This window comes from Amblyomma mixtum, chromosome 4 (genome assembly GCF_055824585.1).
Source record: "Amblyomma mixtum isolate Tamu chromosome 4, ASM5582458v1, whole genome shotgun sequence".
NCBI classification, from domain to species: domain Eukaryota; kingdom Metazoa; phylum Arthropoda; class Arachnida; order Ixodida; family Ixodidae; genus Amblyomma; species Amblyomma mixtum.
The window spans coordinates 46,250,952-46,272,385 of NC_143015.1; the positions used below are offsets into that span (position 1 = coordinate 46,250,952).

The 21,434-nt window shown below is 51.3% G+C and overlaps 1 protein-coding gene and 1 pseudogene across 1 annotated transcript in view; one reads left to right on the forward strand and one right to left on the reverse strand.

The window, feature by feature from the left end:
* Positions 1 to 21,434, reverse strand: part of step (cytohesin steppke) — a 74,918-nt gene that overhangs the window by 35,835 nt on the left and 17,649 nt on the right. The window lies entirely within an intron of this gene.
* LOC149346416 (uncharacterized) lies at positions 15,522 to 17,539 on the forward strand (annotated as a pseudogene).

Below are 21,434 nucleotides of genomic sequence, written 5' to 3' on the forward strand. Positions count from 1 at the left end.
AATATAACCCTACCCCCAAAGTCAGCCCCCCAACGGATTAAGTCACCAGTAACGAGAGCCGTGTCGACAAGAACCAAACGACCACCACTCGACGCGCACAGGCGTTCGGCAAGTCTAGTCCCTTATCATTTCGTTTTGCTCCAATCCTCTCTAGATTTAGCTGCCGGCTTTCAGCACTAGTCTGGAAACTTTTGTTGCCCCAGACACCCAAGGAGGCGAAGGCACTCTACCGACGATCCGCTCAATCGAGGCGCGGCCACTGAGGCACCCTAATAAGGCGGATTGCTGAGCTATAGTATAGTTGGTGCTTCATTAATAATAAACTGCAGCAAAGAAGGAAAAAAACCCTTCTCTGCGCGTTCTTTCGTTGTGCTTGTTTCTTTTCTGCTGCAGTTTATTACTGAGGCACCCTATCCGCACGTGGTATGAGTCAGGTGCAAAGAGAGCGAGGGAGGAGCCCTAGGTAGCGTCGAATACCGACGCGGCCTGTTCTACCAGAGCTTCACGCGCGTGCGACCTGTATACATCTATATTTATCATGTAAATACGTAAATAGATTCATTGTCAGTGTACCCCTCCCCCTGTCCTTTCTACTATCCCCTCACTCCTTTCATTTCACTTCTACACGCTGCCTGCTATCCTTTATTTCCGCTGCCCCAGCTCAGGTGCTTCCAGCAGCGATGGCAGATGCCGGGGCTAGCAAAAATTTTACCTTTGTGGGGATACACATGAATCCCCTGCCCCATTGTAACGGCCGCGCGTAATTATCACGCGATGCTATGCGCGCGCCCGCTCGGAAGGTTTTGCGAGGGAGGGCACTCACGCCGCCCCCGCTTCCTTTCTCGCCCCGCCGCGACGCCGCAGCGGAGACTTTCCCTCTTTCCCCTTTCACAACGGAAAGACCTCTCCACAGACCGGGAAGAAGTTGGAAGAAGGCGCGTTTCTCCCGAGGCTCGCTCGTCTTCTGGCGGGAGCCGTGCACACGCACGGATCAGAGATCTGCCACGGAGACCGCTGCCCTTATCGCCCGGCCACCGTGTGTGACTTGACCGCCGCAGGCCGTGAGCGAGGAGCCACGCGAGGTGAGCGGAACCTTCTTCCCCCACATTTTTGCGTGCGCTCTTTCTTTTGTGTTTTTCACCCCCGTACGCGAGCGGAACCCTCTCCATCGTTACGGTGGTTGTATTGTTGCTGCTGCATTGTATTGCTCGGGAGCAATAAACGCTCCTCCGAGTAGCATACTCGTGTTTGTCCCCTCTGGCCCGAACCCGCCGTGGTTGCGACTCACCGCACCGCGGGTTGGGGGTCACAGCTCTGACTGCTAGGGCTGGCACGCTGGTGCTAGAGAGCGACAACTGCTTCTAGCCCTTTGAGCGTTATCACAAGAATAACCCCCATACCTTCCATATTCAATGCATAATAAAAACCACTACTACTACTCAGGCTCCATGCCTGTGTCCAGGTGACCTCCCCCATCGAACCTGACCACTACGGTTTCTTATGACGAGGAGGGGGGGGGGGGGGGGGGGGCAGAAGACCATTAATACAGAGATGACGTCACTGCGGTGGTTCTGTTACAGGCGGTGCAACCTGAGCAAACGAGGCCTATTCCGCGGCTTCGCACAACGACGAGCGAATGCGACGCAAGGCCATCGCCACGACGCCCGAGTACGCTCCTCAAACGGCCAAAACTGCACCTGAATTGCTTCACCAAGACTCCTCGCGGGTCACTGCACAAAATTGTCGCAAACTCCGCGCGAAATTTCCACAGTATACCTGGGCCAACCACCACAGTTTGCATCACTGATTTGAGGAACGGGTGGAGTCACTTCGTGCCGTTCGGCCGGAAATCTTCGTCGCCGAGTGACGACAGGCGTCACGATCGGATCGGCTCTGAGGAAAGCACGTGAGTCTCCTCGACTTATTCACACGCATCGCTCGAACGCAGTTGCGTTAAGCGCGACGGAGCGAAACGGCGAGGCGAGGTATACAGCCACACTTCACAGCATCCCGGCGTTTCCACAAGGACAGATCACAAGGTCGGGGCGCCGACCGCACTAAACTGCGCCCACAGGCGCGTATCATGCGTATCAATGCTCGCGAAAACCCAGCTCGCCAGGGGCGGAGGCTCCATTCCTTTCTATTGCGATAGCATTCGAAGCCTCATCGGGAACGAAATGCATCGTCGGAAGCTAAATTCGCTGATTGGACAGGAGTAAAGTGACGTCACCAGGCACCAGCATCCCCATTGGCTGGATTACAGAGACGTCACCAGACGGGAACGTTCTTATTGGCTGTGGTGGCATGACGTCACCAGACCGCAGCATTCCCATTGGCTGGAGGAAAATGACGTCACCAGACGGGAACGTTCTTATTGGCTGTGGTGGCATGATGTCACCAGACCGCAGCATTCCCATTGGCTGGAGGAAAATGACGTCACCAGACGGGAGCGTTCTTACTGGCTGTGGTGGCATGACGTCACCATACCGCAGCATTTCCAAAGGCTGGAGGAAAGTGACGTCACCAGACGGGGGAATTTCCACTGGCTAGAGTGACGCCACTTCTGCCAAAGGCACCAACAGCTTCAAATGCTATAGCACTGCCAACACGAAGGAATGGGGTGTCCCTGCGAATGTTTCTTTTCTCAAGTGTAGCGCCATGCCAAGACTGCAGCGATAAGCTGGCACGCACAAGTGGTCGCCAAGATTCGCTACGAACGAACGCCGAAGAGAAAAGAAAAACAGAAAAGAAACGCGCCAACGGTCCCTGGGAAGCACGCTACATCCGGCGGTATCGAAGCGCGCCTCTCCGCAATAGATAGAAAGGCTACTCTGAAAAGCTCGCAGAGCGATCGCTCGTCCCCGTCGCCGATGCCACTTATAGCCCCCACTGTCCAATGCACAAAACCACGCACAGAAGCAAATACTGCATCCAAAAATAAATAAATAAATGACAGACACCCGATCAACGATGCTGGCAAACTTCCACTCGTCAGCACGCCGCGAGAACGACAGAAAACCAAGCAAACCACTCCCACTCCCGATCAAGCACAGCGAGCAAAAAAAAAAAAAAAAACGGGTTAACTTTGGCGCTTGATGCCACACGGGCCAGGAATCGGAGAGAAAAGCGCGCGCACCCAATTTGCGCGGGAAAAATAGACAACCGCGCAAACGCCAGTGAGTGGGGAGGAGAGCGATCGAGGAGGGTCCAAACGCGGGTACCATTCCCACGGCAGTCGCGGGCCGATGAAACGCGAAAAAAAAAAAAATGCGCGGCCCAATGGGCCGACCCGAATTCGCCCGCAATGTATGCAAATCGGGCCAGTTCCCGCGGACAGTTCAAGGATTGGGATTTTTTTTTTTTCTGTCGTTTCTCGCGAACTAGTTTCCTTGACAGAAGCTGGCCGCTCGCACAGTGAGCGTGCGTTTCGGTCAGTTAGCGCTGACCACACACAATAACTGGGAGGAGCCGGCGCTAGATACTGGGATTCGAAAGATACATTCAGCACGCACCGTTGCATGCACTATATGCACACGAAGACAGCGTGCACAAGTTGCTTCGGCCAGCCTGATTCTCAGCTGCACCTCACCATAAGAACTGCGCTAGATGGAAACGGGTAGAGATTACTCATCTCCCTCCCTGGGCCACTAAGGCGAGAATTGGTTGCTGCTCTTCCGGTTCCGGGCGCTGCTGTGCCACGCCCACAATTACCTCTTTACTGGCGAAAGAACTGCATACACGTATAGCAGGAAAAAAAAAAATATTCCGCCCTCACATGTACCCTAGCACAAAGCCTGTGAAGCCTTTCGGACGCTCCACGTTCGTCCGCCTAAATTTTATGCCCCGCAGACATGGAAAAAGCCAATTCGTTAGTTTTCCATCGCAAACGCCGGCGGTCATTTGTTTTTCGTTTGTTTTTTTCGGAAGTGTAGAAAATTTTATACAAAGCGTCACAAAGACCGGAAATGGAAGCTTCTAAACACCGGGTTTCGTCGAATAAGGACCCGAGAGCGTGCAATTACATTTTGTTTCCAATACGAACATGTCGGTCAAGGCTAAAAAGAAATGATATTATCGAGAGCAAAATCTCTCAGCACGAAACAGGTGGAGACCGTGGTATACAGAGGCTGCGTGAAATATTCACTGCGTTCGCTTGTTTGCATATAACTTGCATCAGAAAGCACCGAATCTGCGACATGAACGGTGCTGAATTCACCTCAAAATAAATTACTGCTATAGGCGCAACACACTGAGAAGAAGCTCCGCGCGCTCACTAGGCACACAACTGTGAGTGCCTAGACTTACAAAACTATTCAGGGAAAACCCGGCCTTTCCTACTGCGGCAAAAGTGGTAGTCGTGCAGAATCGGCGCAGTACAGATTCCACATCAGCGACGAAATGTGCCGTGGTCAGAGGAACGATGCACTCAGAGGTGCCTCCAATACGAAAGGAAACGACTAGTTTGCACAATATATTTTTCGTTTGCTGATCCCCGAAATTATTCCGCTACGGCACCTCTTTCTCTCTTTCACTCCCACCTTCCTCCTTTTTTTACGGCGCGGCTCAGGTGTCCGCCGAGATACGTGAGACAGATACTGCGCCATTTCCTTTCCTCAAAAACCAATTTACAAATTTACCAACTTTTTTGCTGATCATCTACTAAAGTCGCAAACTATTTCTGAATATTATACGCCATGAAAATAAAACAGCCATAAAACAGAAAAGGCGGTGCTTGTCGCATATAATTATTAAGTAATCATTAAATGAATGATCGAACTTCGCTCCCTTTCATACTGGAGGCATCTGTACCGAACTCTACAGACCCGCTAGAAGTCTAACCCAGGTTACGCAAACTCCAGGTCCGCTAAAACTCCATGCTCTGTATACGTAATAAGATGCAGTGCTCCAGGCGGACCGCGAGTGTGAGTGAAAAACATTTAATGCTCCAAAAATCAGGTTTTAGCGGTGGGCCGATGTCTTCATGTCTTCGGCCTCTTCACAAGGTCGGCGCCCCTATTCCAGGGCACCGCTGAGTCTTGCTGCTTCGCAGGCGTGCTGCACCAGTGCCCTTTGGGCCGTGAGCTCGCTGCTGGTCAGCAGGCCCTCCCATTGTTCCGCATTCGGGTCATTTAGCTTGTGAAATGTTCTGTTACGTTCGCATTCCCATGTGATGTGATATAGCGTGGGGGTTGCTCCGCACCACGGACATGTGTCCCTGTATTGTGTAGGGAACATCTTATGTAGTATGTATAAATTGTGGAAAGTCCCTGCTTGCAGTCTCCGCCAGCAGACCGCCTCGTGCTGTGTTAATGATGTGTGCGGTGGTGGGTATTTGAATCTCCGCCCTCTGTGATAGTTTAATATTTCTGCATACGTTGGTTCCACCGTCATGGGGTCCTCCAGGGTTTCCGACTGCCCTGCTCGGCTCGTGATCTCGCGAACTAGGCTGTCTACCCTCGAGTTACCCTCTATCCCGGTGTGTGCCGGTATCCAGAAAATCCTGTGTCTTAAGGTCTTATTTGGAAGCTTTGCTTCGAGGAGGATCTTCAGCGCTTACTTGCTTATTTTGCCCTGTATGTAGTTCCTGCATGCTGCTTTGGAGTCTGTCAGGATTATCAAAGACTTGTTCCTACGGTAACCTTCGGCCGCCGCTAGAGCTACGGCAGCTTCCTCCCCCTCCGTTACCGTACAGTTTCTGTACGGTAATCTACCTCATGTAATCTACCTCTGCTGCCGCGACTCGAAACTTTCTGGTCCTGTGGTCCCATGGATAGAGGGCCGCGTCTGTGTATACTGTGTTTTCCATTGTGGCTAGGTTCCGCTTCACATAGTCTGCCCTGGCCTGCCTTCTAGCGGCATGGAGGTTGGGATCCATGTTTCTCGGCAGAGGGCTGATGTCCAGTGTCTGGCGGACCTCGTCTGGAATGCTAGCTGTTCTATCTACGATCCCTTCTACATTGTGCCCTAATCTCTTTAGAAGCTTGCGGCCGGTGGCTGTCTGCTGGAGCCTGGCTATTTGCGCACTTAGCTGGGCTTCCGTTAGTTCTTCGAATGTGTTGTTTAGGCCCATTTGTAGCAGCTTTTCATTTGATGTGTTTCTTGGCAGGTGGAGTGCCGTCTTGTACGCCATTCTTAGCAGCGCCTCCGTCTGTTCTTTGTCTTTCTTGGTCATGCGGTGGTATGGCAGCGAGTACGTGACTCTGCTGACTATCAGGCTTCTGACGAGCTTGATCGTGTCGCTTTCTTTCATCCCGCTTCTGTTCTGTGATACCCTCTTTATCATGCGGCTTATTTGTTCTGTTGACTTCTTGAGTAGGCTAATTGTGTAGGTACATCTCCTGCTTCCTTGGATCCACATGCCCAGGATGCGTATCATATCCCTTTCTGGTATATTTTGGCCTTCTAACTTTACTGTCAGTTCCTCCTTGGTAGGGTTGGACCCTACCCTAAGAAGTTCCGACTTTTCCGTGGAGCATACTAGGCCCCTTTCCCTCACGTACTCTTCTACACACGTTGCTGCTTCTTGCAGTCTCTCTTCCTTTTGTCCTAGCGAGCCTCGATTCACCCAGACCGTAATGTCGTCGGCGTACATCGCGTGCTGGATGCCATCGATCTTGCTGAGTCTTCTGGCCAGTCCGATCATTGCAAGGTTGAAAAGCACTGGTGAGATTACGGATCCTTGCGGCGTGCCCTTACGTGGGGTGGTAAAGGTGTCGCTTCGCAGGTCTCCCAATCCCACGGACCGCGAAGCAACACCACTCAACGGCCAGGGTATGCAAATAACTAAACCAGGAGCGCGTGCAAACCCGCATCATGGCGGCCGTCAACGCGGCATCCAAAAAAGACACTGCAGAGGACGTCGGCCACACTGCGGATAGATACACCTCACAGCGCACGCGAGCCCCACGAAACGCCGGGCCCGTCAACGCAACCGCGCTCATGACGCCGCTATTTCCGTCGCTTTTTTTTCTGTTTTATTATCTTTCTTTACCACGCGACTAACTATTCGCGTAATATATGCGGTGCCGGGCAGGAGTTGGAAGCAGGAAGCTAGTTTAGCTGGCACGCGGGCCCAGCAACCAAGACATACTACGGAGCCCCGAAGAGACGTCGCCCGTCCCCGGCGACGACGCCAGGGAATCGGCTATTTATACGACGGAAGCTGAGCGCCACTTGGAGTGTGCAGCTTCGAGACGCTGCTGCTACCGTTGCGGCCTGTCTCAGCGCTCGCCGTGACGACGGCTCCGGGCCGGACACGCGCAGACAGCGGAGGAGCAGACAGCAAGAGTTTTGTTCGGTTAACGGTATATGCGACGCCCGAAAGCCAGCGGCCCGCCTTCGAGAACGAGCACTGTGCATCGCTACAGCAGCTCGGTAACGGTGACGTTCCGTTCGGGGAATTTTCCGCGTTTCGCGGAATTTCCGGTCCCAAACCGGAACCAAAAAGGAACCCTCACGAGTGTTTCAGGGAATTACAACAACGGATCTTTGCGTGCACGCGTGCGTGCTCGTGTGTGCGCGCGTGTGGCGGTGGGGGGGGGGGGGGGGGGGGGGGGGGGGGGGGATGAGACGTCGAATCCTCACTCGATAATTCACTGTCGTTAATGTTGACGCGGCGGATATTTAAGTTGTCTGCCCAGCACGCGCGCAGTATAGTATTTGGAAAAATCCAGGACTTCGGCCTCCATTGATTCCGACAAAACGCAGAGAAAAAACGCAGTAATTTTTTAAACTGTTTGAAGTAAGAATGGCTCAAAATACTGATTTTACTGAATGCCTCATAATACGCATGTGCCGCACCTCCCGCGGGCATTGTGTCGAGTACGGGCCGGCTTCCTGCGTTGAATTCAGGTGTCAGCGGCAGCTGACAACCTCCAAAGACGCCATGCGACTTTCACGCCCGATCGAACGAACACGCGCGAAACAGGAGACAGGCTCGTAGCAGCCACCGCTGGGAACAGGCGGCCTGCCCCGCTCGAAGGGTGCGCGCTCGGGCGAAGCCAGCTTCCAGGCAGCTTACGCGACGGCAACGATGGCCCGGCTTCCGAACGCGATGGGCCTCGGCCGGGAATCCGAGAAACGAGCGCCACGCCGAGCTTCAGGAAGGAAGAGCGATCCACACATCATCATCATCATCACCTGACTACGTCCACCGCAGGGCAAAGGCCTCTCCCATGTCTCTGCAGTTAATCCTGTCCTTGGCCAGTTGCGGCCACCGTATCCATGCCGACTTCTTAATCTCATCCGCCCGCCCACCTAACTTTCTGCCGCCCCCTGCTACGCTTGCCTTCTCTTGGAATCCACTTCCGTTGCCCTTAGGGACCAGCGGTTATCTTGCCTTCGCATTACATGCACTGCGCAAGCCCACTTCTTCCTCTTGGTTTCAACTAGGACGTCATTAACCCGCGTTTGTTGATTGATGTTGATTGATGATGTTGTCGACAGATGAGGAATCCCACGCCTAGTTCTCGTCTATGCGCTCATCCACGATAGCCAAGTACGTGCCCGACCTTTAGTACTGTATACGCCTCATCTGTCCTCCTGACCTCACTAAGCCCTATGACATATCCAATTTAATACCCGCTAATTCCTCCAACAGCACTGCACAGCTAGGCTCACTAGATAAGGTCCTATAGCGTTGAACGTTGCCAGGTTCACTTTCCATAACGCATAACACGTCTCAAAAGGTGTCGTGGCTTTGGCGCAACGGTGTCTAAGAACGAAGAGCGCCACAAACTGATTCGAAAATCACTTGGTGAGCGTATTATCCGCACGTTTTCACGCACCCTATCCCTAACGAGCGACATCAGGGTATAACTAAAGTGAGCGAACAAAGGGCAGCGGCTGTGGGCGATTCCACTGGCCGAGAGCACACAGAGATGCAGGCTGACGGCAAGCGTGAAAACAAAAGGGGCTGATTGCTCACATCCTCGTCAGGTATCCGTGGCACCCGTCAGGGCGCGGTGCCAACACGAGTCCAAGTCGAGTAGGGTTGCCTCGATGGTCAGCGAAGGCGAGAGGGCATTCAGGCACCGCAGGTTACAGAGAGTCTATGAACGCCGTCGAAGTGACCGTATACCTCGCTCAAGTGAACTCCACCCCCCCCCCCCCCCCTCCCGCCTCTCATACACTTCCGGGAAGCATAGCTTTCCCAACTTGCCCATGTTATCTGAGACCCGTTATCCGAGACCGAAATGCCTTTATAACAAAAGTTCCGAAGCGTGTCAAAAGCACTGAAACCCACCAATCGCCGACGGCCCACGAGTCGCGGAACTAAAACCGGGCGTCCAACTCGGCCGAACTCGTCACGCCGGCCAGGGCACACCAAACACCAACTGCCCTCGCTCTGTACGCTATCTCGTGAGCGCGTGCGGCAGCAAAGGTCACAACAGCGACCATATGCCATGTCAGTCACGCTCGCTTCCGCTTTTGATATCGATTCCAATGGACGTCCCAATGTAACCGGAAGCTCTTATGCTTTCTGTTTACCGAGTGGCACAGCCAGCCGCTTCCTACCCGATATTAACAAAAAGTGGCTTTACGAAGCGCCTGCTTTTTTTTTTTTCGCTCGTTTCAACATGCGCGGTTTACAGTAATTAAGCACTCGCCAGCGTGCGATAAACTGCGACTGTGAACAGCAATCAATTTTAGCCGGTGTTCTAATCTAGTCAGCTGTACGTGTTGGTGGCGGCGATACAAAATGAGCAAATTATAAGCACTGATAAGCACGGCTTTGTTTGTTTGCAACACGGACAAAAAAACACGTGACACTTTGAACTTCGATACCGCAGCGGTAGCCTAGTGGTCAGAGCATCCGCCTCGCATGCGGGAGGTTCGGGGTTCGATCCCCAGTGCCACCGGGTACCCACTGGTGATACGGTGGGTACAAGCTTTCCCCTGGTCTGGTGAAATACTTGGGAAATGGGTCTTTGACCCCACTTTGAGTAAAAACAAAAAAACCTTGTGTGCTCTTGCGCCATAAAAATCCATCATCATCATCATCATCATCACTTTGAACTTCGGTGCAGAAATGAAAAAAAAGAAACCGTTCTCGTCTGGGATTGGCCGTTCCTATAGCTTTCTTGATGCGGCCACCTTTCAACTCGGTATTGTCTCGGGCCTCCCGCGGAGCAGTGTACGGTCGCCGAGCATTTCTCGCAGATACATCAGGGGATGCCCGCACAGGAAGACTGCTTCTGGGCAGCCCTCCAGAAAATGTCCAGAGGAACAAACGGTACCCCGTACCCCTTCGGTGGATGCGGGCACGACTGCTGACGTTTCCATCGGATCGAAGACCTTTTCGTGAACTATGAAACAGACTAGCAACGAAACAGCGGTTCGCAATTGGTAGCGAGGTGCTGGAAGTAGTAAGAAAATATGTCTACTAAGGGAAGGCAGTGGTTTGGTTTGGTTTATATGGTTTAACGTCCCAGAGCGACTCAGACTAAGAGGGACGCCGTAGTGAAGGGCTCCGGAAATTTCAACCACCTGGGGTTCTTTAACTTGCACTGAGATACCACAGCACACGGGGCCTCTAGAATTTCGACTCCATCGAAATTCGACCGCCGCGGCCGGGATCGAACCCGCGTCTTTGCAGGCAGTGACCGCTGATCCGGATCATGAGAGGGAAGCAACTAGAAGAATACGAATGGGGTGGAGCCCATGTGGCAGGCTCTCTCAGATCGTGAATGGCAGTTCACCAATATCCCTCAAGAGAAAAGCGTACGACAGCTGTATCTTACCGGTACTCACCTATGGGGCAGAAACGTGGAGGCTAACCAAGAGGGTTCAGCTTAAGTTGAGAACAACGCAGTCAGCTATGGAAAGAAAAATGATAGGTGTAACGTTAAGGGATCGGAAGCGGGCTGAGTGGGAGAGAGAACAAACGGGGGTTAATGACATCCTGGTCGAAATCAAGAGGAAGAAATGGACTTGGGCAGGGAATGTAAGGCGAAGGCAAGATAACCGCTGGTCCTTAGGGGCAACTCAGTGGTTTCCAAGAGAGGGCAAGCGTAGCAGGGCATGGCAGAAAGTTAGGTGGGCGGATGAGATTAAGAAGCTCCGCAACTGGCGAAGGACAGGGTTGACAGGAGAGACATGGGAGAGGCGTTTGCCCTGCAGTGGGCGTAGTCAGGCTGATTATGGTGATGATGATGATATGAATAATCTCAGACCCGCGGCAATGACAAATGCGTCCAATGCATTGGGCATCGAATCGCTTGCGCGGCGGACTTGGAGGAGGGCGAGTGCCGTAAAAAGCTCCTTCTCAGCTACTCGAAGAAATTGTGCTGCCATCTATTAAGTGCAATCTTCTTGGTATCGTTTCCCTCCTGTTCGGGGGCTCTCGAGCACATGTGGAAGTGAGCGCGCGCCATTTTTACAGGGATGGTCATGAACAGTTAAAGCAAAAGCATATATTCACGTGCACATCAACCGGCGGCAAAGAACCTGCAAAGCACGCATCAGCGCTCGTGACGGCACTGCTGACACGCTCAAGTCCACATCTGATCTATATGGGGGCTCAATTTTCTCCTGTCCTTCTTAAATTTCATTATTCTCTCTGCATGACAGTTACCAGCACAGAGCCAAAACTTCGAAGCGCGTACAAAGCCTATTTGAAGAAAATCGGCGACACAGATTGCACCCGTGCTCTTGACAAGTTGCACAAATGTTGAATTGAATTGCATTGAAGTTTATTTCCGAACATTTGTGCAAAGCATGTTTGAAGCAACATCCGGATCCCTAGCTAAAAGCTAGTTGGGATCCATGCAAAACATATCAAGTGAAACTAAGTGCAGGCATCAGAACAAAATATTTACATTACACATGATGAAGGCTTACGGGAGTGACAAAGTAATCCGAGGGTCTATTGGTTAATGGTTTATTAGGGTTTAACGTCCGAAAGCGACTCAGGCTACGAGGGACGCCGTAGTGAAGGGCTCCGAAAATTTCGACCACCACCTGGGGTTCTTTAACGTGCACAGACATCGCACAGTGCACGGGCCTCTAGAATTTCGACTCCATCGAAATTCGACCACCGCGACCGGGATCGCACCCGCGTTTTTCGGGTCAGCAGCCGAGCGCCGTAACCGCCGAGCCACCGCGGCGGCCCAACCTAGGGTCTATTAGGGTGATGACAGCACGGCGACAACGCGCCGAGCAAGGCGGGCTATCAGCGCCCACCCTAGAAAGACAACCGCGGCTAACGCATGCGTAATCGGCCACAAAGAAAAGCCCCAGAACGCCGCGGTACGGCGCGTGTCTTCACGCAGATCGTACAGGGAGTCAAAGTTCCCAGCGGGGGCGACCTTAATCGCCTAATCTCAACCGTTAAGACCCACTTAAGTACCGTCAGGGGCGTCAGGCGCCTGCGGCAATTCAGAAGGTCGCTGCACGATGACGTACAGGCGGCAATGGGCGCGATTAGATAAGGCTCTCGGAAGCAAAGCGCTTGAACAAAGACGTCAAAGGAACAGCTCTTCAGGTGTTCACAGTACCGAGATAAAGACCCGCAGGGAGCGGAGTCCGTTCAGGGTGTTTAATACCCCTGTTACAATGCCAGTTTCAATGGCTATCGAGTCGAGAGCCTTCGAGATTCGCAATAGCTATATCGAACTCGAAGGAGTTGCGTCACTGCTACACGACAAATCTCAACGGCCACTGAGATGATTCTCGAGTCCTACGCCAAGCTTGAGTGGCGCCATAATCGCTGCTTTCGATTTCGCTTAAGTAACACAAATATTTTATAAACCCAAACTAAATGTTGAAATGCACTGTTTCGGAGTCATCCGTGGTTTTCAGTTATTATCAATGACCAGTTGCCTTTTGAACGATTTGCTACCGCAATTTTGTAACGCTCTGGCAACACTGATACCGCTGACGTTTCCGTCGTCTGCGATGGATAGTACAAAATTAATGCACTTTAAACTAGACGTATAGAATTTTTCAATTATTCTACAGACTAAAATTTCACTGCTTGCATTAAAGTTCGGGAGAAAGATGTTTATTCATGCTTTCGTACCGTGAACGCATCATGCACGAAAGTGCGCGTTGGCGCCGCTCGAACCAACGCTGTAGCAACACTGGGCAACGCTCAAAGGCCCTCGAAACCTGGATAGAGTTCCGCGTTGCTCTGTTGACGGAGACAATTGACTCGATGGTCATCGAACCGGCCGTGTAGCAGCGCTCAACTGCCTCTGAGTCGATAGACATATCGGTTCGAGTGCCTTCGAAATGCCCATGTAACGGTGGTGTAAGATAGACCACGAGTAGGCAACCGAAGACTGTCTCGGACGATCTGTCGAAATTGCGAGCACTTCAGGCGGAGACTGCGTCCAGAACGACCCAGCGCACGTGCACCGCAATACTCTGCCACCGGTCTTCTTCGCGAAATATTTAAACGAGTGTAGACACCTAATTTTGGCGTGGCATGTTTTCTTCTCTAAAATGATGTGGAGGACACTACTATGCATGAATTACCACGTGGTATTCGCCTACGACGGCTAAATAAATTATAATCGAATTTTTATGTCATGCTGCTTCGGTCTCAACAGCCGAACGATGGCTGTGACGTCAAAGAAGGGTTAAGGTCACGTGATCGAGGCATGCAAAAACTGCGATATAATCGCCGCTTCATCGCTGTAATGCACTACAGTGCTGAAGCCGGTCTTCCTCAAGAGCCGGAATGACAACGAATGCAGAAGCAGTGATTACATTGCAGTTCTTTCATGCAAGCTGTTTGGTTTCAAAAAGATTGCGTACAACGCTGGCACGGACACGAAGCTGAGAAATTTGTGCCTGAAATGAGGCTTCTAATGATGCCCGGCCACTGTTGCCCAACCTCGTGCCTCAGGCGGCCAAAAAGTCGGCCTATAATTGCAGTACTCTACCGCTGAACTGAGCCTACGACACAAAACAACGCACTAGTCATCACTCTAAAACGGTGAAGCTGGTCACAAGCGCTTCACTCGTAAACCCCCCCAAAGCGCGCGTCCCCGCATAGCAGCCGTGCTAAGCAGCAAAGAGCTTCACAACCTACACGAGGCAAAATTATCCGCGTGTTGAAGAAAACACCAGAATACTCTCTCTCTCTCTGCACGTACTGATCCCCCTGACCCACACACAGGTACTAATACACACAGAAATGCAGGCCTAGGCATTCCCCGACCGGGCAGATGAGAGTGCGTTTAGTCATCGCGTCGACATGACCTCCTCAGCCGCCGACAGTGTCGTGGATTCCCGGCACTTAGTCAGCCGCGGATGCCGGCGCACACCACTGAGTCACGCGCGACAAACAACATCTCCCCTGCGGTCTTATAGGGACGGCCGGCCTGAAATAAATACCCAAACAGGAAGAAGGCAAACAATATAGTACTCCGGAAGTAAACTGCTCTCCCCGTGGAGGCCGAAAGTTGGAGAGAGGGGAAAGCGAAAGGATGCCACACGCGAAGGAGTGAGAACGAAAGGCCGGACGAAATTCTCTGGCCACATTTAACGGACGATACTTGTGAAGCAAAGCGCAGGTATGGTCATTGATGGAGAGAGATAGATACTAGTAGCGCTAAGTACGCAAAACAACAGGTTCTGTGTGCAGGACAGAACAACAACTACACCGGGCCCGTCAGCTTCACGTTAACCCTAATCCGGGCCAGCTCACACTCAAATGACCTCGCGCTGTGCTCGGCGACGCTGAAGGCGGGTTACTAACAGCTAAACATCGCTACTGGAGCTCGTCACGCTGGCTCGTGACGCACACGCAATTCCGGAGCGTCAGCGAAAGCACACTTCATCCAAATCACGTTGTGTTCACGTTGAAAGACGACGACCGTATGAGCAGCACTGAAAATACGATAACGAACCAACACAAGCGTCGTACAGTAGAGATGACGGCACGGCGACCGCTCGATTAAGGTGACCTTGTTAGACCGTAGTTCCACTGCCTTCAATCCGAAAGGCAACCAGCAGGTTGCGTTAACTCTTTCCTTACCACGCCCATTAATTAAGCACCGCTAGCTCGCTAACGACGTCTTCGCCGCTCGACTTCGGAGCCTTCCGCGTGGCTTCCAGTTAGCGCACCGAGGTTTCGTTTCCGATGTAGATTTATCTTTTTTACAGCAAGGCGTCAAAGTCGCTTGGCGGTTTCCGCGTGTCCGACTGGCGCTTTAAACGTGGCAAATCTCGGGACTCCGCTTCGCCTGCTAATGATTTTTCAAGGCGAAAGTAAGCGCTCATACTCGCGGCCACGACCGTCTGTCCGTTACATCTGAAGACTAAGTCGTAACTATACTCCGCGTCAACTTCTTTTGGCACCGCTGGGAAGGCTACGGGGCGAAGCGCATTATCTCCCTGCGCAGATGAATATAGTCCCTGGGTTAAAATTTGTGTTTAACCTTGAAAGAAATGAAAATCATAAAGCTTGTGATTTGTAGCACATTTCTAACATAATTACGATTCGTCAGCGTTGAAGGGTGACTACGAAATATTTTTTTTCTTTCCTGGGTTTTCTGAGTTCCCGGCCGTCGCGGGTCTTCAAAACACCCAGCGCGCTGAAAGAGGATGGCGTCTGCTCTTTGCTCCCCGTCGGGTTCTTCCGAAACTATACCTCTTTTTTCGCCAAAGAAAATCCAAGTGAGACTGAAAAACCGATGGTTGTCCAAGCAGGCAAAGGAGATGCTTTGCAACGTGTACGCTGGTGTAAGGAACAGTCAGCCTCAGCTTTCTATATCATCCGTGCGCCGCAAAGTCAGCGCGCTCACCGGCGTGAGTGAGCGTGCCGTCTCCCGTATTAAAGCGGAGGCCCTCTCTGGTGGTCTGAAATCTCCAAAGCGAAGAAGGCCGAAGCCATCATCTGGGCTTGTTTAAAAAAAAAAAAAAAACAGGGAAGACGCGGCTTGAAAGGTACGACACTTTCACTCTCGCTGCTCTGAGGCGCAAAGTGCATCAGTATTATATGCGCAACGTAGTGCCGACTGCCGCAAAGCTACGGGAGGACGTGGTAAACGACCCCGATATGGATATGCCGAATACAAGTGTCCGTACGTTGCAGAGGATAGATACTAAACGATATCGGATTTGCGGTCCGGAAGCGCAAGCGGAACTCTTCCCTCCTGGAAAGAGACGACATCGTCGTGTGGCGACGAAAGTACCTTCGGACGATCCGGGAAATGAGAAAGAAGCAGGGGCAAGTACGCTTTTTGTTACGTATTGTTGGACATATACCTGCGTGCATTATGTGATAAGGCAAAGATGGAACAAGATGTATTGTTGTATGATTGCAAAATTACGAGACAATTGCAATGAAAAAGCGCGCAGTGCAATGTCGGAAGCAGCTCGGGTGAACCTGGATAGGCAGGCGCATTATAGAAGAAGTGATACGGTGGTACGTAAGTTGAGTGTCTTGCGCTGCCGGCTTCGTCGTGCCATATGATCGCGATAAAAACCGCCCAGGTGCATCGTCTCACGTACCCTGCGATCACTTTCGATTTAGAGCGACGAGGCCGCTTCGGGGTTGCATGTGTGAGTCTATATGCTTTTTTTTTTCAACCTCTGCCCCCCATAAATCGAGAGTGCGTCAGAGTCGCTTTGGGCTCATTGCTTTTTTTTTTTATTTTGCTTTCATCTTGCAATGAGAGCACAAAACCGCGCGCCACATAAATTCACCTTCCCTTTTTGCAGGACCATTTATTACCTTGATGAGACCTGGGTTAATGCAGGCCACGGTAAAGAGAAAATTTGGACAGACACTACAGTGGCGTCAAGGGAAGATGCCTTTCGCCAAGGCCTAACAACTGGACTTCGTGCAGCAAGCGGCAAAGGCGGCAGACTGATCATGGTGCACGCCGGCAGTGAGAATGGATTTGTTGAAAACGCGTGCCTGATCTTTCGTGCTTCCAAAGGAACTGCTGATTACCACACCGAAATGGATGGTGCTCGATTCGAAAAGTGGTTCATGGAACAATTAGTGCCCGACATTGATCAAAACAGTGTAATAGTGGTGGATAACGCTCCGTACCACAGTGTGCAACTCGAAAAAGTACCAACTTCGCGTACTCGAAAAGGTGATATTGAGTCATGGTTGACAGAAAAAAACATTCCGTTTTCGGCCGACCAACTAAAGGCCGAGCTGCTGCAGGCTGTAAACCAACACAAACATCGATATTCTGGGTATCGCATTGATGCTCTGGCAAAGAGTGCTGGCCACGACGTAGTACGGCTGCCTCCTTATCACTGTGAATTAAACCCAATTGAACTGGTGTGGAGTCAAGTGAAAGGCTACGTCGCTGCCAACAACACCCCGTTCACTCTGTCCGCAGTCGAGAAACTCGTTCACGAAGGGGTCTCCCGCGTTACAAAAGAGAATTGGTCCCGGGACTGTGCCCATGTTGTACGCCTTGAAGACGAAGCATGGGAACGTGATGGAGCGATTGACCTGCAGCTGGATAGCATTATAATTTCTCTGGACTCTGAATCGAGCTCCTCCGGCGAAAGCAGCGAAATTAGTGGCGTGGAGGAATTGGAAGGAGGACAGCAAGATTGCTGACTAAAATGAATTTCTTGTTATTTTCGCTGAGAACTATTGTCATGAATTGTGTATTGACAGTGTTGTGGAGCATCCATGTATTTTTGTTACTAATTTATTCGACTGCAGTGCTGTGCTTACACAGAAAAACTTATGTGCTGTAGCATTCTGTGCTATATAAAAATACGTGGTGTTATCTGCTGGTCCAAGCGTTTATTGAATGCTTACTTAGACGCGCATACATCAGATAGTCTCTGCGAGCATAAGCAAAGATCAGTCGAAGCGCTGTCTCTTCTTTTAGAATTTCCTTTTTATTTTTCACAAAAACCTAACAGAATATCGCGCATTACCGCACGTTACTGATTGGATTCTAGTGCTAAAAACAGGTAAGGTACCCACAAAGTACGTCACTTCGTTAGTGAAATATATGCCTGAGCTAACAGCTATAAATGGATTGCCTTACTGTATGCTGCTGCGCACACATAAAAGAAAACAGCACTGTCTAAGCTTTCGGCTTCAGTAACGATGTCTACAAAGCCTTGTGAACCTTAGTGCAAAAAAAAAAAAAAAAGATGTCGGACTCCGATAAATAAGCTGCCGAAATCGCTTCTATCTGGCCGCGGAAACGAAACTGAAACTGCAATGAAAGACTCCGTGGAGACCGACCAACCGAACTACATAGCGGAGAGACACATTTACAGATGCTCCTCCCCCGTAGCTTCGCTAGCGGTGCCAAGAAATGTTGACGCGGATTATAGTTATTACTAGTCACAAGTCATGACCAACTAGTCATTAACCAGTCATGACTGGTTAGTCCTGACTAGTTAGTCATTAACCAATTATGACTAGTTACTCATGGCTAGTTAGTCATTAACGAATCATAGCTAGTTAGTGATCAACTGATTAGTCATGACTAGTTAGCCATTAACCAGTGATGGCTAGTTAGTCATAACTAGTTAGTCATTCATGACTAGTTAGTGATGACTACTTAGTCATGGACTAGCAATGACCAGCCAATCCAAGTCGCCCCATGGCCACCTCGCTAGTGCCTACGGCAAGTTGCGTGGGTAGGCTTTCGCCTCACGCACTTCAGGCAGTCACAGTAGTGCCCCCTGAATTTCTTTTCCCGACGACCCTACAGCAGCAACGACACTGAAGATACTGCCTTGTCGTCCGGATTAAGTTCCGACATCGGCGACGACGGAAAGCAGAATGCAAGACGGGCGGCCGCGCTCCGGTGGCCAATTATGGGGTTTCCATCTATTGTTTTGTAGCAAGAATACTACTCAAGATATAACTTGGAATTTCTCAGAACCAGTGGCCAACAGAATATCGAACATTTCGCATATTGCAGAAAGATCTTCAGATTTATTTCTTTTTATACACAAGCACGTCTTTCTCTACTAGCTTTGTTCCATTTTCCCCTAAAATCTTGTTTTCGGCAAATAAAATTTCACGCTGCAAAACTTACATGCCTAGAAACCACATTTATTTCACTTTGGTCTCACGCACTGCATTTAATTTGTAAATGGAATAGTTTTTACAGAAAAAAAAACCTAAGAAAGAACGTCATTTTCCGCGAAGTAATGAAAAAGTTAAGGGAGCTTCCCGTACATACGAGTGTACTCCTGTGATGACGAAGATTCGATATGTCAAAGACCCACCGTGTGAATCATTCACCCCAGAGAAACCGGGAGAAAGCGCGTATCCACCGGTGAGTATCCAGGGACACCGGGATTCGAACCCCGCACCTCGCTCATAACAGGAGTACCCTCAAACCCCCGCGGTCGATCGCCACGGCGTTAAACACGCACTGACGGCGGTGGCTAGTGTAGGAAACTGGGGCACACACTCGGGATGACACGCGCGCCTCGACGGGGAAACGCCCGCGACGGAGCAGCGGTCGGCGACCACCACCCCCGCGCGACCCCCGGGAGGGAGAGAGAGAAACGCGAACTCTGTGACGCCGCAGGCACTGCACGCGCGCTCGCTATCTATGCAAAGCACGCGCACGACGGGAGGTTCCCCCGAAACGGCCCGCGGAAAAAAAGAAATAAAAAAAAATAAGAGATAGCTCGAGTACTATACGCGCACTAGAAACGAAAACGCCAAACCCAAATTTAAAACGAACGCAAGCACAAAAACGTCCCTACCGAGCGCTTCCGCGCAAGCGCACCAACACTCGCACGTACGCACAGGTAGGAAGGCAGGCAGGCATCGACTGGCGACGCTACAGGGCGAACGGAAGAAAGAGAAACAGAAGAGTTGCGACGGAGGAGGCGGACAAAGCGCGGAGGGTGTGGTGACCCCGAACTGCGTCGAGAGAGACGAAGAAGCCTCAAAACAAAAACGCCCCGAAACAAACAAAAAATTAAGCTCAAAACAGAGCGCGCGGAGACGCCGTCCAAAAAACCACTACGCCCGCGTTGCGGCAGCAACGGAACAACGACCCACCGAAGCGGCGGCGGCAGCAGGGGGAAAAGAAGATACTGCTGGGCGCGTGACCCGACAGCGCAACGAGCGCGCAAGGAGGAGACCCCGGGGGAAGAGGGGCAGTGCAACACACGACCCGACCGCGCCCTGCAGACCTCCGGGCAACAACCACCGGGAGGTGGGGGAGGCGTCGGTGAAACTGCCACCGCAGCACAGGCAGGGTCGGCCACGCCGTTGCGCGAAAGCGCAGGGAAGAGAAGGGTGGACGAGCAACGCGCGGCAACTTGGCCGGAACGGAGCAGCACGCTGAACTGCGCACTCGCTCCGAGAGCGGGTAACGGAGGCAGGCGAACGCACAGGCGAAAGAGAAGGCACAGTTGGCGAACGCTTTCCGGGGACCTTCACTGCCACCTGCTAACAGATCCCGTCATGCGTAAAGTTTTACAGGTGTATACAGTGCAGGTCCAAACCCTTCAGGCCACTGCACCATTAAAGAACAAAGGGCCTTGAAATGCGGGGAGAAGGTTCCTTCTCGCGAAAGACAAGCTCTTGTGTCTTGACATGCGCTTTGAATGCTCCGTGAATCGGAGCACCAAAGAGCAATTCAGGCTACAGTGTTCAGTTGTAGTGGAATGTAACTTGACGGGAGGGGGTACAATTATTCATTCATTACGGCGCAAAAACCGCATTACACTGTGTGTGTGTGTAGGGGGCGGGGCAATACAAACAATCAGCCACACAAACTAGGGCACTCCAAACAATACACAGTAATTTAGACTAGACGGTGATAACTCACTTGACGTAAACAACTTCGTGAGGTGAGGTAGCTTACTTTTCCCAATATCTCGTTCCGGCAGTGACTACGTATACAGGTCCGGTTAAGAGAAATACGGTACAAGCTTCGGCCACAAAACTCCTCCCGTGCGTTGACCCACGACGTAGTGTGCTGTGCGCGAAACATCTGCGAGTGACGACCGCTAGTGCGACTGCGCTTGAGCGCACCGAACCTATCCATTGCCTCTACGCTACAACTGTTTCGCCTAAGACGTTCAGTAATTTTTTAGGGTCTTATAACAGAGCGCCTTTTTCGGTATAGCATTGCCAGTGGTGTAGCGCATAAGAATACAGCTAAGCCGTGGTAACTAGAACGCTGGTTAACTAATACGGAGCAGTTAATTTTAACTTTTACTGTTTGTTCACTTAGTTACTGATAGGCATGTAGCCCACCATAAGTAATATCCATGCAAGTTTCTAGAATTTCTAAAACGCAGACTCCCTCGTCGGTGTGGCCCAGCAAATTCTGGGTAATGCCGCCAAAATACACGCTCTTTCGAGAAGCTTGCAGGGAAAGCAACATCTCCAGTGCACGTTAGTCAACGAAATGGCCAAAATTTTGGGGGCCACAACACCGAGGGTTACGGCGTTTTCGAAATACTAAAAACTTATACGGACATTTCTTACGGTAGGCTACACGGCTGTCACT